The sequence below is a fragment of the Apostichopus japonicus genome, chromosome 3, assembly GCF_037975245.1.
Source record: "Apostichopus japonicus isolate 1M-3 chromosome 3, ASM3797524v1, whole genome shotgun sequence".
Lineage (NCBI taxonomy): Eukaryota > Metazoa > Echinodermata > Holothuroidea > Aspidochirotida > Stichopodidae > Apostichopus > Apostichopus japonicus.
Window position 1 is genome coordinate 27672843 of NC_092563.1, and position 16250 is coordinate 27689092.

The 16250-nt window shown below is 38.0% G+C and overlaps 1 protein-coding gene and 1 long non-coding RNA gene across 5 annotated transcripts in view; one reads left to right on the forward strand and one right to left on the reverse strand.

Annotated features, from left to right (window-relative positions):
• The first annotated feature begins 6509 nt into the window (after positions 1-6509).
• Positions 6510-16250, forward strand: part of LOC139965699 (zinc finger homeobox protein 3-like) — a 205032-nt gene continuing 195291 nt past the window's right edge. The window contains exon 1 of one of the 4 annotated variants that reach the window (XR_011792363.1): positions 6510-7290. The gene's annotated coding sequence lies outside the window, so the exon portion shown is untranslated. Of the gene's footprint in view, positions 7291-10287; positions 10538-16250 lie in introns of those variants that run through there. The other 3 variants (XR_011792362.1, XM_071968327.1, XM_071968329.1) reach the window with 3 other exon arrangements.
• LOC139965715 (uncharacterized) overlaps positions 11173-16250 on the reverse strand; it is an 88882-nt gene continuing 83804 nt past the window's right edge. The window contains exon 3 of the long non-coding RNA XR_011792368.1: positions 11173-12471. This is a non-coding gene — a long non-coding RNA (uncharacterized lncRNA). The remainder of the gene's footprint in view (positions 12472-16250) is intronic.

Below are 16250 nucleotides of genomic sequence, written 5' to 3' on the forward strand. Positions count from 1 at the left end.
CGACCCGGCAGAATAAAACATGTCATTTACCATTGCAATCTTCGATCACAGCATTACATGTAACCCACTTTAAAAAAACACAAATTATAATTAAACATGAAATGAAATTATTATCTTTTTACAGAAATTCGGTTCAGAGGTTTAAAGTCCTTTTAAATCAATTTCCATCGGCGACAGACATTAGAAGCGTTTAAAAATAGTTGCCTTGAGTTAGGGAGTACTGAAATTCTGGTTTAGGTCTGATTATGACCGTTATTTGTATTTCTAGCATAGTCGGGGGGGGGGGGTGGGGTGGATAAGGGGAACTGGTGGCCTTTCAAGTCTCATTCTGTGTTATAATGGAACACACTAAGGCTTGCACGGTGACGGAATACAAGAAACTTGCAATCACTTCGATTATTTCGAAAAGTATAGTCAACCGCACAACTTTGGATGTGAAGGCGGAGGGTGTGGGATCGGTGAGCATGATCGTGAAAGAGGTTTGACAAATTCCTTGTTGTTGCCAGGGTTACAGCTTGATATTATTGTCGAAGCCTGCATGTGTCAAGTTGCTACAGTCAAGAGGTGGATGAGGCTTGCTGAAATACCGCACGGTGCCTCTTTATCCTTCTTATTGATAACGTATATGTACCAGCACTATCACTAATGTGTATGAACATATATCTGTAAATATGAAACGGAGGATACCACCCATCTCAGCGACCAGTGGACATACCTTTACCCAATGCCCCCCCCCCCCCTCCGCTCCCATCCATTTATAGATATTGGTATGTTCGAGATGGCCTATGATGAATTGCTCCCAACTCCCCTCCCCTCATCAGGCCCTTTACTTCAAAGCAAGACCTTGATCCCCCTCCCGCTCCCATCCATTTATAGATATTGTTATGTTCGAGATGGCCTATGATGAATTGCTCCCTCCACCCCTCCCCTCATCAGGCCCTTTACTTCAAAGCAAGACCTTGATTCCTATTTATGCTAAGGTAAAGAGTCGTCCAAATGATACCACAACAACATCATATAGATGTCGCCTACGCAATGTTTATTGTATAATATGATAGCTACAAACTATGGGTCTCTATGGTCGGTTTTGACTGTAGTATAAAGTGAGGCGTAGGTAATATCAGTAGCCTCATTCTGCTATAGGCGAACAAACTCCCATTAGCTCCCTGATCTGTATGGTTTATCAGCATGGTGAGTGGTATATGTTACATATACGTAACTACTGATGAACTTTATATTATACATACTGGTTTGCATGAATAATTGCTCATAAGCCAATATTGTCCCCTAGACATAACAATACCACCTAAATTTGGTGGGAAGAAATTCCAAAACTCTTTCACTTTCAGTTTTGTTAAAGGTATCCTCTCCCCCGATAGTACTTCCCTCTCCATGCACGTGTGGTAAGAAAGAAAGGAACTGATTATAAGATAATGTGCAGTAGGCTACATTACATTACATCCGCTGTTTTACATATTTTTAAGTACAATGAGTTTAGTAATGAGTTTAGAAAGAAAATGTTATCTCGAAAGAACCTGAAGCTTTAATGCACAGCGAGATTTGGTTTCGTTTTCAAAGGTTTTGAACTTTAGCAACGATTTCCGTTTACTAAAAGAAACATGGCGATACTTCTCCCATATACATTAATTTTTTTCTGCCATGATAAACAAAATGCTGCTATGATTGAAGATCTATTACAGTATTCTTTTCCACGTCCAACTTACGTGCAGGTTTCTTCTCCCTTGTAAATAAATGATCAATCAAGATATATCTGGAAGACAAACCTAATAAGCATATAATAAAAGCAATGTGAAATAAAAAAAGAATATGGCTATATTTCAAATGTCAACAACTGGCCAAGTTGATAAAGATCTGAAAGTAAACCATCCATGTTGTCAAACCCCTCCATCGTTATCAAAAACTCCGTCAGATTAATTACTTGTACACTCCTTTAAGCAAACAAGTCAGTTTAATTAAGAACGCACCATTCATTTTACTGCTTAACGACAGGGTATTTCTACTCCTTCAAGGTAAGCGCGATGCTGCTTTATAAGCTACAGTTGTAGAGGGAAGTTAATTAGCATTGGGGCACTCTAAAAGGGTCTTGCAGTGTCTTTTATCGATCTAGGGGATATGCAAATTCTTCAACTTGGCACTTGGCTGTGTGCGCATGTCGTTCAGACCGGGCAACCGGAGTTGATTGCCACAGTGCGCGACTAATGGATTAATTTCGTGCCGAGATTGTAACTGCGATTTCAGCTTAGGGCCCCTAATAAGACTAATCATTTTGGTCAAATAAGGCATTCGAATGTTTCGGGTTGATTGTGATGTGTGATGTTGACAACCTCTGTCTTAATAAATGTTCTTCAACATAGCAATTAAGTTAGCATAAGTGTGTAATGTTACACTGTCGTGGCTGAATTTCCCACACAAATGTTAAGTCTCCGCACGTTACGATCTACTCGTCCGGGGCCTTTAAACGGTATTCGGAAACTGAACTTATCAATTTTAATTGAAGCAGTGAGATCATTGTATTTCTCCAGGCTTAGATCGAGTCATGTTTCGAACCATGAAATAAATCTCAGACAAATTCATTGACGGCTTCCGAAACAACACTTAAGTTTACTTGCCGAGACGAAAAACTGTGCACTCACTGCCTACCGGGACCAAAGGCATGGGAAACGAATGTGGCGAAGAGTAAGATTCCCCTTGCCAAACTATGCCTCCCCTCTACAATTTGAGGAAAAACCCCGCCAAATACGTGGAATTTAAAATACTAAAAATTGAGATGGAACCTCCAGAGAGTATCAACCCAAGCCAGTAGCAAAACAGACATGGCTAGTGCTAGAAAGGCTCCGCGCCGCTAATTAGACTCACTTTATTTATACACGTGTTCATCACTATTTAGGTCCCTACATTCAGTGGTGTTTTGTAATATTATTGACATGTTGTGTACTATGTACGGCAGCTTATCTTAATTGAAAGAGCCCAAGAATAGCTGATCGTCGGCATTCTTGGTCGTTTAAAGCAATGTTTTGGATCCACATTAAAGTAAAACTACAAAGGTCGCCAAGCCAATTAGCCAAATGCATGAGGGAAAGTGCATGTCTGCAGTTTGGAACTCTTTTATACCATAAACCCGATGGACTTGTGACTCTTCGACGTATGACGCCACATGGATAAAGGTCAGAGTTTAAAGACCATAAGTTAACAAAATGTTCTTTCGGCTATTATGACGATTTCAAATGGTAAATTAAAACTGTTACCAGCCATGTCGGATACGTGTCCGTGTGTGTCAATTAATGTAAACTGTCAAAGGTCATGAGGTCAATGGAGGCGAACGGTTAAAACAAATGATTGCAAACATCTCCTAAAACCGAACGGTTTATCAGGTTAAAAATTTGTCTACTGCACATTGCCCATTATTCATGGACTGTTGTGCTTCCGTGAGGAAAATAAATAACATCAGTGGTCAAAGGTCATGCAACTAAATTTTGCGATGATGCCGTGCAACTCCATGAACAGACTATATACTTACATAGATATAATATAAGAGTTGTATAGCCCACCTGCTATCTGTGTCGAGCTGACATAGACATGCACAGGTGGGATGGTGATAAATAAGTAACTATACGAACAAGACAGAAACTTACATATTAACCTTATTATAAAATTCAACCCTGTTGTGCTTTATTTGACCTTTGAATCGGGGGAGGGGCGTATAGGGTATATAGTACAGAAAAAGTGCGCCAATGTCCAACGTTATGATTGCTCTTAATACATCTTTTGTAATTAGTCGAAAACATGAGCATTATAGTCATCAGTGCTGGCCCCAACTTTCAGTATCCTATAACTTGCTTTTAGTGACCAGATGTATGTTGTTAGCATCCATATCCTTCACAGACATCGAAGAGTGTTCAATAAGACAATCTCTCAATGAGAACAATGATGTCAAAATGCTCCTGAATTTTCAAAGGAGTGATAATTATTTGATTTTTTGACTCTATTTAGGAGCAGCACGGATGAGTGATTAATGCCAGTCTCATTCCTCACTGCATCCCTCCCGTCCCCTGCTCGTATCTATATATCTTCTCCCCAATTTCGTTATGCTTCCCCCTCTCTCCCTCCCTCCTACCCCCCCCCCGTCACTTCATGCACACTGTCCGTGATAAAACTTACTACTAATTATGACCTAATTGACATGACGTAATGGTTATTTTTGAGAAACACGGGGTGGGGGGGGGGAGATATATATTTTGAAATTTTCCAAATCATGCTATAGTTCAAGCATAACGATGACGTCATTCGTGTTGAAATAGAGTTGGCTTGGAGGTCTTGAAATTTAGAATATTTGATGTTAGTAATGGACGGAATCTCGATTATAATTACTGCTACAATTGACAATGTACTGTGAATGGAAGAATTACATTCATAATGTACTGTGAATGTGGGGGCTAAACTATTTTGGGAGGGGGTCGGGGCCGTGGCCCTGTTGACCCCACCCTAAACCCTGCACTGATTAACACACTAAAATTGCGAAAGTTTTCCAAATAACATTTCTGTGGATCATAACCTTTCTAAATTATTGCCAGACATTGAAAAGAGTCGAACGTATGGGCAAACGAGGACCTTTAAGAGCAATGGTTGACGTTTGTACTTGCCTCCCCGACCCCCCCCCCCCCCCGCCCCATTCAAGCCTCATTGTTAACGCAACTATATAACGGCAACTTTATCTAAGATTGTTAGCAAGACGCCACTAAAACACTGAGTGAGAAAACTCGACGCTCAATTTTCCTTTGACGAGTTTGTTTTAGACCAAAACGTACCTCGCTTACTTTCATTTTTGTATGTTTCTAATATAAGAAGCTGATAAAGGGATACGGTTGCATTCCACTCTAGAAAAGCTACCGATTGTAAATTGAGTAATATCTCGAAAACTAAAATGGTACCGTGCTCAAATGTACAGTCTGTATAGTGATATCAATGCTATATTTAATGGTCTGTCATCTAATAACATTTATTTTATGCTGGAAGTCAACATATTCACTGTCATTATTAATATGGAGCAGGAAGGGGGCGTAGAGTAATGCAAAAGTGACATAAGGAAGAATTTCCTTCTTTAATGAGTTCGAAGCTGGACTCAGAAGACTTTTCCCCTTCGATCAATGAGTTATTTGTTGTGTATCTGCTCTCCTGAGGTTAGCAGTTTGTATGCTTTCATTTACTAATGAAGCTGCACTGGGGATTGGGGTTCACTAGTTATGAAGCTGTTTTCTCTCTCTATTGCGTCCCTTCGGCCCTCTGGCTAACGCCTACATGCATCATGGTTACGTCAAAGACTTTGAACTGGGGCCTTTTTAACATGGGAATCGGGACTATAGCCCTCCAGCCGTGTTAACCCGGTGATCCCCCCCCTCCCCCTTATTCGAGCCATCCCCAGTAGTGGTCCGAAGTTAATTCTAATCTACTAGCAAAATTAGATCAACATTTCTCAATATTTTATTTTCAATTTACCTGATTTTTGCCGTGTTTGTGAAAAATATGGAAAGCTTGGACACCGTCCCCCTCTTATGCCGGTCATCACATGGCTCATAAAATATTCTATCCCTTGATACACAAAAGAGAGCTACATTATACGGGCTCCATTAACTGACAAACCGCCCTCCATATATATAGGGATTTGATTCAAGGGTCAATAGTTTAATAAACAGAAGGACAGAAGAATGGACTGTGCCAAACCTGATACTGTTTGGTACAACACGTCTAACAGCCTACCTCCATATCATAATACTAACTTTATTTTTCCGGGGATTGGTCTTCAAATCCTGACTGCCATCGGGTCTAATGGTGTTACACGTAAATACCAGACGGTGTTTTCAATGGAAAATATCAACTTCATGAATGGAATAATCCGAGATTAACTTCGAAAACGGGGCAAATAGCCTTTTCCGTCTCAATGAAAGGCCGGGACTGAACATTGACAACCCCGTGGACAATCCCCTGCATTTCATGAATAATATTATTTCGTGGGTCAAGGTTCATACAGTTTGAAATTGGCCCCACTTGTGAGTTCTTAATAAGGGCCTTGCTTCTTGACACAGTCAATTTAAAGGGGAAGTACGTTCAACTCGGCATCTTTGAACATGATGATCAAGCATAATGGGTGAATCATACGTTGATGGATATTTGGAATTTGTCTGAAGGTACCTTTAGGCAGTGAAACACGATATTTTTTAGTATCTGTAATAGGTCACGAGCTTCCAAAAGAATCCTACGGTTGTCAAGGTGCCGTAGCGTAGGCACCACAGACTGAAACCGACGACTCTGTATATATAGCCTATACTTTCAATTTGTTATCAGGAGGCCTAAATATCCTCAGACTGCTAAACTGACAAGCAAACCAAACTCAGCACGGAGCAATCACCAGAACACTGATCCTGTCGATGTATATCGGATATTGGTAATCGATATTTGATCCCTTGTCTATATCCGGGTTTCGGCTCTTAAATATTCACTTGATAGACTGGGACAATGTTTGGGGGAAGCTTGAGTGGTGGGTGGGAGAGGCAGATCGAGCGACAGGAGTCGCTCCGTCCTAAGCCTCTCCCTATGTCCCTCACTCCATTATACATTATCATCCGTACTTCCAAAAGCTTAAATGCTGACAAAAACTGATAAAAATCTGTTTACATCCTCGCACTGGTACACTGTAAATAAGGTGTACAAATACACGGAACGAACTGTTCGGCCGATACTAGTTTAAAACAGTTTCGCTTGAATCTTCGGTGACATGTAGTTCCAGTTTCCAAACTTGCCGCACTAACATATCCTTACACATATTCATAATAGAGTATTTGATATTTCGTTGACCTTCTTCCTACGCGCCAATTAATTAATCACATGTATAGCTATACTGTCCAGGTAGCATAGGCCTATGGGCGACCGCCATATCGAATAAAAGAAATTGTCAAACATTATCATATTTTACTGTGCAGCGCTTTTATATGCAAGAGCTGCCTGTTTCAAAAAATATACGTGAAGATTATACTGAAATGCATTTTGAAATAAATATTTTAATTGAAAAGTTCAACCGGCTACTGACAAAAGCCGACACCGCAGACGCTATTGATCCATCAATTCTCGGCCGAAGGAATTTTAATTAGCAAAACAATACACCGATACCTGTTAAGAGAGGTATGAAACCATGATCATCGTTGACAACTTTCAAATCGCTTTTCTTGAAAGTCTGGGAGGCGAAACCGGATGGTGAAGGATTTCTTCGTCTACAGGGTGAGTTTTACAAACTTTTTACGGCTTACTTTTGATAATAAGAGGCTACTGTTGTGGGTAAAATATGAAGTTGACTTATTGTTGATGAGTAAGTTATCAGACGCATGTGGGATGAGTGACTCACAGAAGTCTGTGTGGATAACTGTCTGCGGCTACTGGTCATAATGTCTGGCCGATAAGCCCGGCAACCTTTATGTTCCCCTCCAGGAGGTTAAGTTAGGCCTAGCCCGTTACTACAAGGAACGTTGAATAGCTAGTGTTTCTACTGAGTTAAGCAACTAGCTAAGATAAACAAGTAAATAAAGGAACATATATTCCTCGAAATATTGTAAAATCTTCTCGACAATTGTAATTTGTACAAAAAGAAACGGAAAGTTTTTTGACATGTCCGTTAGGCTAGTCAACATACTAGTACAGTGAGAGTTCACAATGCGCCGCCGTCACAACATAGGCTAACAAATACCATCGTTGAGAATGAGAGGCAGCTGAGTAGTTTAATGCAGGCCTTGAGACAAGTTTTCAGTAACAATTGTCAAAAGTTGTTCAGGGGATTGGGAGGAACTGTTGTTTTGCACCCAAATGCAATTGCTACTTATTTTAAGTCAAACTTGTGGAGATGTTGGTTTTTCCGATTTATGGAATAGCAAACTAGAAAATCTGAGTACCAATTCAAATTTATAATACTATTACTAGGCTAGACAAAGTTAGGCTAGGCCTAGTAACTAATAGTAATACTAGTATGAACCCATATTTGCTACTTGCAAGCTTGCCTCTAGAAATAGTGAGATGTTCAGTAAATTGAACCAAAAGTACAAAAATATGTCTAGCTGAGGCCACATTATGTTAAGGCATAGGCTGATGCCACATAACAGCCCCTTTTGCTTTTTGGAAGTTGTGTTAGTTACCGATGCAGGAGGCCAAGGATTGGCCCAACTAAAATATGAAACAGAACTAGAAATGTTTGATAAAGGGAAAATAAGTAGTTGAAGCATTAGACAGTAACTCAAAAGAGTCACCTTCATGTCACATGTCAAGATATCTGTAGAATACATGTGGAGATTATACTTTAAACAGTACACTTGTGAAAACTTTACTCATTAGAATTTAAATTGTGTTACGTAATAGGGGCCTAGGCCAATTGCTTGAACATTTTTTAAAGTTCAGTGCAGATATATTTGCAAATTTGATGTCAGCCATGCCAAGCATACACTAGGCCGATAGTCAAATGGGCAGACAATTTATTCTTACAAAGTTTGCCTGGCAACGATTGTGACAAATATCATTTGGTGTTTATTCTCACCAGTTTTTAGTCCTGCTTCATTAGACTCTTAGATCACTTTAAATTTTGTTGTTGTTAATTTGATCCTTAGCTACAGTATTAGGCATTTGGTATATATTTGGTATATATGAGTAAAGTAACTCTGAAAGATAATTTTAAGTTTTATGTGCAAAGGTATGTCCAAGAAAGATGTTTTTATAGGTAATCTGCATTATATTCGAGTGTGCTGGAATACTGTATGGGTAGTGTTGTCAAAACTTATTTTCTTTGCTCTCATGATAATCCTGAATAGCATTAAGAATAACAGAGATATGTAATTATCAAATTTGACCAGACACCAAATACAATGGAAGCAACATTGTAGGAGTAAATAAACTGAGAAAAATCACCCACAGAACTTGTTAGGAACTTGAGCTCACTGAAATTTGGGTTGCTTGACAGACTAAACTTGGGAGGGGAATGGAGGGGGGGGGGGTGAATGCATTGTTACACAGAAACACCAAAAGCTTAAGTTACTTAAAATATTTTGCACACTTTCTACAAACTTCTGTTATGTGCAAAATAAAAATGATGTAAATGTATGCCATATTTGGTGTGACAATTTCATCATACATTCCTGCAAACTAAGTTTTCATCTTTCTCATCAAGGCAGGCAAACATGAAAGAGGAATATTTATATTTCCAATGAAATGTTTTTTTTTTTTTAGGAAGATGATAACATTAGGCTAACCATCCAACAATATAATTAGCATTGGATTGTACTGCTACATTAGTAGGAATCAGGTTCATGTTCTTTTTTCTAAAGCAGTTTCATAAGTAACTTTAATTGAAAGCTTACTTTACGTTATGTTTCGCTTTGTTAACGATAATCAATTTGTCGTTTTTCCCCCTTTTCTCATGTGAAAAATGTGAAGTAAATAAATTGTGAATCTAGAATTGTCTTTTGCTTTTGTCTTTATTTCTGTTTTTTTTTTGTTTTTTTGTTTTTTGTGAAGATCATTTTAAAGAGTTGTGTTGTTATGATGATGGACAGGATAAAATACATTCCTTGAAAATGTCAGATTTGCTTCCGAAAGGGAGCACATTTTCTCCATCAGAATGGTGTACAGCAATTCTATCTTGAGTTAAAATGAAGCATTGAATATGATAAATGTTTTGGCTATTTGTTAGCCTGAGGGTTGAGTAGGATTGAAGTGTTATGTCGGTTTAATACAGGGATGACCTTCTAAGATGTTGACAGGCACTAGCTCATATTCAGATAAAATTTACAGAGCAGACTGAGAATGTGTACAGTGGCGTTTAGATCCATATCTAGGACACTGCAATAACTAATTATTCTGTGGCTGAGAGAGCTTTCTCCGGATCTATACGTTGTTATGACTTATGAGTTCATGCTGTGAAAAATTGGAAAGAGTTAGCCAATAAATTCACAGAATAAATCTTACTCGCATCACCATTAACATGTACATTGCGTTCAGACCAAATGGATGTTGTTAATCACTTAATAGGGCTGGAGAAAAAAAATGTAGACTAGAAAATTTATAATTTTTGGACCATATTTTCTATATATGTTCTAGGTGCAATATGGAGCTATGAAAGATCGTAGCGACAGACGGCCTGACAAAACGAGATAGCACAAAACTAAAAGAAGGGGGGGGGGGGGAAACTAAAGCAGGATTTATTGACTCCGTTGCTTCATCAAGTCTGTAGAAAAAAATTTGCGACTGATTCTTTTCATATCGGAAAGAACAGAAACTGGCTGTGAGCATCCTTATTGAACTGAACGAGTCAGTCAGTGTGCTGTATGTTTGCATTGCTACTCCAAGTAGAATGCAACCAGCAGAATGTTTTGTATCTATACCTCTTGGCAGAAGTGAATTGAAGGGCAAGATCACTAGTTTTGAGCAGTGCCATGTTTCTGGCCATTATTAAACGTTGGTTGACGCAAGTACCAAATTTATCCGTAAGGTAATATACTTTGTTGTTGAACGTCTGAAGGATCACTCATAGTATTTGTAAGCTCAAGTTTACGTGTAGAAATACGTGTAGCGAGATTCATTTACATTCTGCAAACATGTGTTGCCAGATATGCTGGTACTCATTAAAAATAGTTGAGCAATTTCCTTTCCCAAGTCAACTGCAGTCCACACTCAATATTCACAGTCTTAACTAAGTTCTCTTTGCTAATCAGAAATTGGAGCACAGTATTAAGCAAATCTGGGCTTAAACACTGTAATGATTGCATTGCATGGTGATCCTAATGGACTGTTCATTGTATTATACAGTACATGTACCACAACGTGGCAAGTCCCTCGCTCAATAAGAACTCTTAGTTTGTCGATTTCTATACTGATCGGAGAATGTGATTATTTGGGATGGGGAATTTCCCTCGAACCTTCATCAAGAGGTTCAAGAATGTTACTAAGTAGAGTTTTTTAGCCTTCCTGTTATTTAGAGCATCTATCTGATCGATTATGCACACAGTTTGATCAATGTAATGTTGTTTAATTGCGCTTATGTCCAGGATAAGTATAAACGAGGTGTGTTGATGCAGTGGATCTGTTGGAGATGGGGGGGGGGGCTGGAGGGGAAGGTGGAGGATACAGAGGCCATGCACGTTCTGGTTGTCATTGCTTTGATGATTACTTCAATGGATGGTGTGATGTTTAACAGTGCTCAGTCAATTCAATGGCCTTAATGCCTCATACAATATTGTTAACTGACCTTAATGCTCTGACCAGAAGTTCTTGAAGACCTGCAATCTATCAATTCCACAGAAATCATGGTAGAAGATCAGACAATTAACACAGTTTACAAATAAGTGAATTCCCATCAATTTGAAGTACATGGATGCATGTTTCTTTACATCTTAATTTACCAAATAATAATGGCAAATACAAGAATTTTTCACTTTTGTTCTTCAAACTTAACCTTGTAACATTCACGGACCTCTCTTTTCTGAAGCATATGATATAATATATATGTATAAATAATGTATAATAAATATAATATATAGCAAAAATCCTGCAGGGGTGTGGAAGGAGTACAGGATGACCATTGCTGCCTTTTCCCTTTGAAACAGACACATATACATACTATAGGAGTAAATAGATAAATACCACTTCAGTATCATAGTGAATTTTACCAAAAATATCTGATCTGCACTTGCTGTCTCAGGAATTTCCAAGAAAGTACAAGAGATTTTTTTAATTCTGCAACAGATTATATTATGAAAAATTAACAAACTAAAGTTGGAATGCGTTCCAATAAAGTGCTCGCGTGGAAGTCAGTGCACGTGCAAGCCTTCTGCATGGATTTTCCAAAGTTAGTGAAAATTGTACAGTATATTTATATATTAACAGGAGTTGCTACTAAGTAAAAGCCATGTGGCTTGAAGGCCCTTATCGACTTGTAGGCAGGAATTTGGTAGGATATCATAATCATAAACTTATGTTGAATTCACCTTTGGCAAAAATGACTATTGCGCTTATTCCATTGATTTACTGACCAAAATGATACTTTTAAATCAAGTAAACAACAGATTAACATACCTTTGTAGTTATATGATCAGCAATACCATTCTGTATTGTACATCTGTATAGAGCAATACAATTATCACACACATTAATGATACAAGCCTTTTATATATATATTTTATATATTTATGGTTAGCGTGCCCAGAGGCCCGGGTTCAAATCCAGTTGGAGGCTGGAAGTTATTTCACTCTGCTGGATTTTCCAACTCACTACGATTTCATATATGTTCTGTTTGTATATGAAAACCTGTCCCTTTGGAACAGTTGGAAACTTTCAAGTGGTTTCATTGTTTGATAGTAGCTGTCCAATTCTTACTCAATCATACCATTGTGGGCATTTGCTCGGCATTGGATTTGGGAATCCTCTCTGTGTTTGAAAGAAAGAAAGAAGAAGGAAAAATCTGCCACATAAGATGTAAGTAAATGAGCAATGGCAAAAACACCTGGAAAATACAGAATCATTTTTTAAAAGAGCAAAGTGGACCTCAGCCCATGTGACCAGTTAGGCTGTCTGATTCTGAGAATACGACATACTTGAAATCAATGTAAATGTAGGTTAAAGCTTTAAAACAGAAAAAAAAAACATGACATGATGTTAAGTTCTAGAGGATGAGATTAACTGAATATTATAATCGCAGACTTATACTCTCTTGTCACCCTCACCAACAGAGCAATGAATCATCGAGGCTTTTACAGTTCAAACACCGTTTATTAATTGTTCAATTTGTATAATTTGTTATTTTTTAACACGTTCTTCATTTAGGTTTCTGATAAAAGAATTGATCATCCATTGCAAGAAGTGCTCAGTCATGTAGCACCAACGTGTGTGGCCTAACATGGGCAAACATTTTGGTGGAAAGAAAAATCCATTAATTAGGAAAGAAATCTTTCTAAGAGATGAATAGCTTAAATCGAAGATTGTTTACCCTCATTAATCAAACCATTTGTTCTCCCTGTCATTTCGTTTATGGATAAACAAAGGACAGATCTAAAAGAGATAACAAATTGTAGACTGCAGTTTCATTCTTGTGCAATATTGTTTTTAAAGAGTGCAGTGTGTATTTCTGAGGTTTTACTTTTAACTTTTCATAATTGTAAGTACTTTGTCTGTTTAGTTAGACTGAGTCAGGAAGTGAGATTAGCAACTCATGGTTACTAGTTTAAAGCCACTGATTCACACAAGGGGGTATATATGTTCAGGCATCTTAAACGCTTCAGTTATTGAGGTTGAAAATCTGAAATGATTCTGCTGTGCAATAAAGCAAACCATACATTATGTTGCATATACTTTCATTCAGGTTATCTGATAAGTTGGTATTGTGATAATAGTGTGCATTTCTGTTGCCCTACCTAAGTACTATTTACTCATAATGCCCCTTCTCATCCCTTTCCCCCTCCCCAACATTTTTTAAATTAAGTGTTGAAAGCATATATTGCAAAATTTCTATTTAGCCATGGTGGGAGCTGGCAATTATGGTAAGCTGTCAGTACATATTTCTATGATTACCTAGTCAATAGCCCTACCTATCTAGAACTATTCTGATCTTGCAATGCAAGATGCACTCCTTTTAACACAAGGGCTTCTGACAACATTCACGTCATCCCTATGATAATCAATTGGAGGGTAATGCAGCATTCCTGGTAACAGCATAACAGAGACTGGGGGGTTGGGGGGGGGGAGGACAGAGGGTGTGGTCGATCATTATTGAGCACTGTCTTCAGGATATGCTATTGCACAATTAAGATATGTTGTATGAAGCACACATACAAAGTAATAGGTCATACTGGGTGTCCTTGCATTTAAGGATAGGCAAACTTTATACACAGTGAAGTAATGCTGAGCTGCTGATGTAGCTCTCCATTGCTTGAGAATAGAAATCAGAGCTGTTGAGAATTTTATGTGTGAAGGAAGTTGATTGTCAATGCTTTGTTTTCATGCAAAGCACAAAAATATGGGGTAGGCTATACATAGGTGGTATATTGAATGTGCTTGGCTGGTTGCATTTGAGTAAACAGTAGGTTGTTGGCATTCTTGAGCTGCATTTTAAAAGTAAACATTGACAGGTACTCAGAGGTTTTGAAATTCACATATTTCAGAACTTAACAGAGCTCTTTATTGTTGAGCAGTTTGTATCTGTTTGTTTTTACCACCCTAGTCACAAAATGTAACCTGTGTCTTGATTCCTGATATCTGCTTGAATTTAGGTCAGAAATTGATAACCTCTCAGTGGATTTTCGGTTTGGGAAAATTTTGGCAAGATGGGAAACGGATCTCCGATGCAAATTGTATCCTCTGGGGGAAACTTTAATGTCAGTTTCATGCAATGAGTTCGTTTTGGAATAGTATTTTTTTTTTTTTTTAACGATTTACTAACTATTTTTGAATGTTCGTGGTTCACTTAATGTCTGCTTTAGCATATATTCTGATTTATATGTGAGGATAATGAAGAGGAGAAAAAGGTGAAAATGGTAATTTTGTTATATGTTCTAAATTGCACATATCTTAAATATTCAGATTTCTTGCCTGCTCTTTTAATCTACAAAGAGTTTGATCATTTGCTTTTGGCGCAACAGCAATTTCCACATGAGGTACAGACTTCAGCATTCTATAACCCAAACTCAAAAGGTTGCCAACGTATTAAAGATTGATGCAAGACCAATGAATCGTGCATCTTACAACATGTTATTGTCAGTGTTATATAGTCATACATAGGATAATACTAGTACTACCGTATCAAAAAAGTGCATTTCTGTTTCTTGCAGAATTTCTAATGTTTTAGAAAGATGTGTGAAATCTTTGTAGGAAGCGTGTAACGTTGGTTACAGCGATAGGCATACATTATATTGTGTGACTCAAAGATGTAGGCTTGGATGTATACCTAACATTACAGTACATTCATCATTGACAAGCGTGACTGCTCAGAACGTCATGCAATTGACACCTGCAAATAGGCTGGGCCTCATAATGGAGCCTTCTTCATCACTTTAGGGCAACTCATAACTTAGGCTTTGCTTTGAAATATTTTTGGCATCTCCAAATATCGCAGCAATTGCTTGCTGCAAAGCATGTGCCATATTACCGTGAGAGAGAGAAAACCGATTGCGTGTCACCAGTGCAGGACGTATTGAATGTGTACCAAACTGAACACTGAATTGTATCCGTCAATGGGTACCTAATGTATGCAACGTTTTCATAGCATTGATTTGAAGCAACACCAGTAGTAGCACGTAGAAGAACATGATGTTGTTATTCACCTGAATTACACTGTACCGATGAAAGAAATTGTAGAAAACAAGAAAGAGAAATAGTAGAAAAAAGAAAGAAAAGATAAAAATAATAATAAAGATAAAAATAAGTTTGAGAGAGCACAGTTTAGGAGAGTGCAGAAGTTAGTAAAACCATTATTTCTGTGTTAATTCCAAGTTCTTAAGCCACATTTTGTGTCCTATCTTTCATTTGACTCTAGGCAGACCAATGTGTTCAAGTTTAATTTTTTTGCTACTGGACAGTTTGGTCTGTTTCTTTGACTTTGTCAAGTGAAAACAGAAAATGAATTAATGATTTTGTGCAAGTATTGATGAGATGATGCAAGAAAGGCTAGCTTTGTAACTATACATTACCTTATTTGCCTCTCAAGTCAAGGGGGATTTAAAACAGACCAATATGGAACAGTATCTTAATGCAATGGAAGGTTGGAATTGGGAAGATCCTTCTGCTAATTTCTATTCCTCCCCCCCATCCTGATCACCGAAAAAATAGAACCAGAAAGAAATTGTGAACTAATAGCCGTAAGTTGGTATATGTATGGTTGTGTCAATACATTGAAGATACATAATGAACTGATCATAGGTGAAGATATTCCCCTTCTTGCTACCTATACCCCCCAAATTTATCCCCAACCTCCCTCCCTCCCACTCTCCCCTCCCATCCATATCCATTACTTGTATGATGGTACATTAGTGCAGGTAGGTTGCTATAGCTATGGTCATAATTGTACAACTGATCTAAACTATCTGCCTTCTACTGATAATAATCAGAACTTAACATTCAGGTAGTCATGGCGACTGGGTAGCCTAAGCTAGACAGTTTACCAGTCATACTATTAGGTGTTTGTAGCTAATGGACTTAAAGAGGAAGTATTTGAG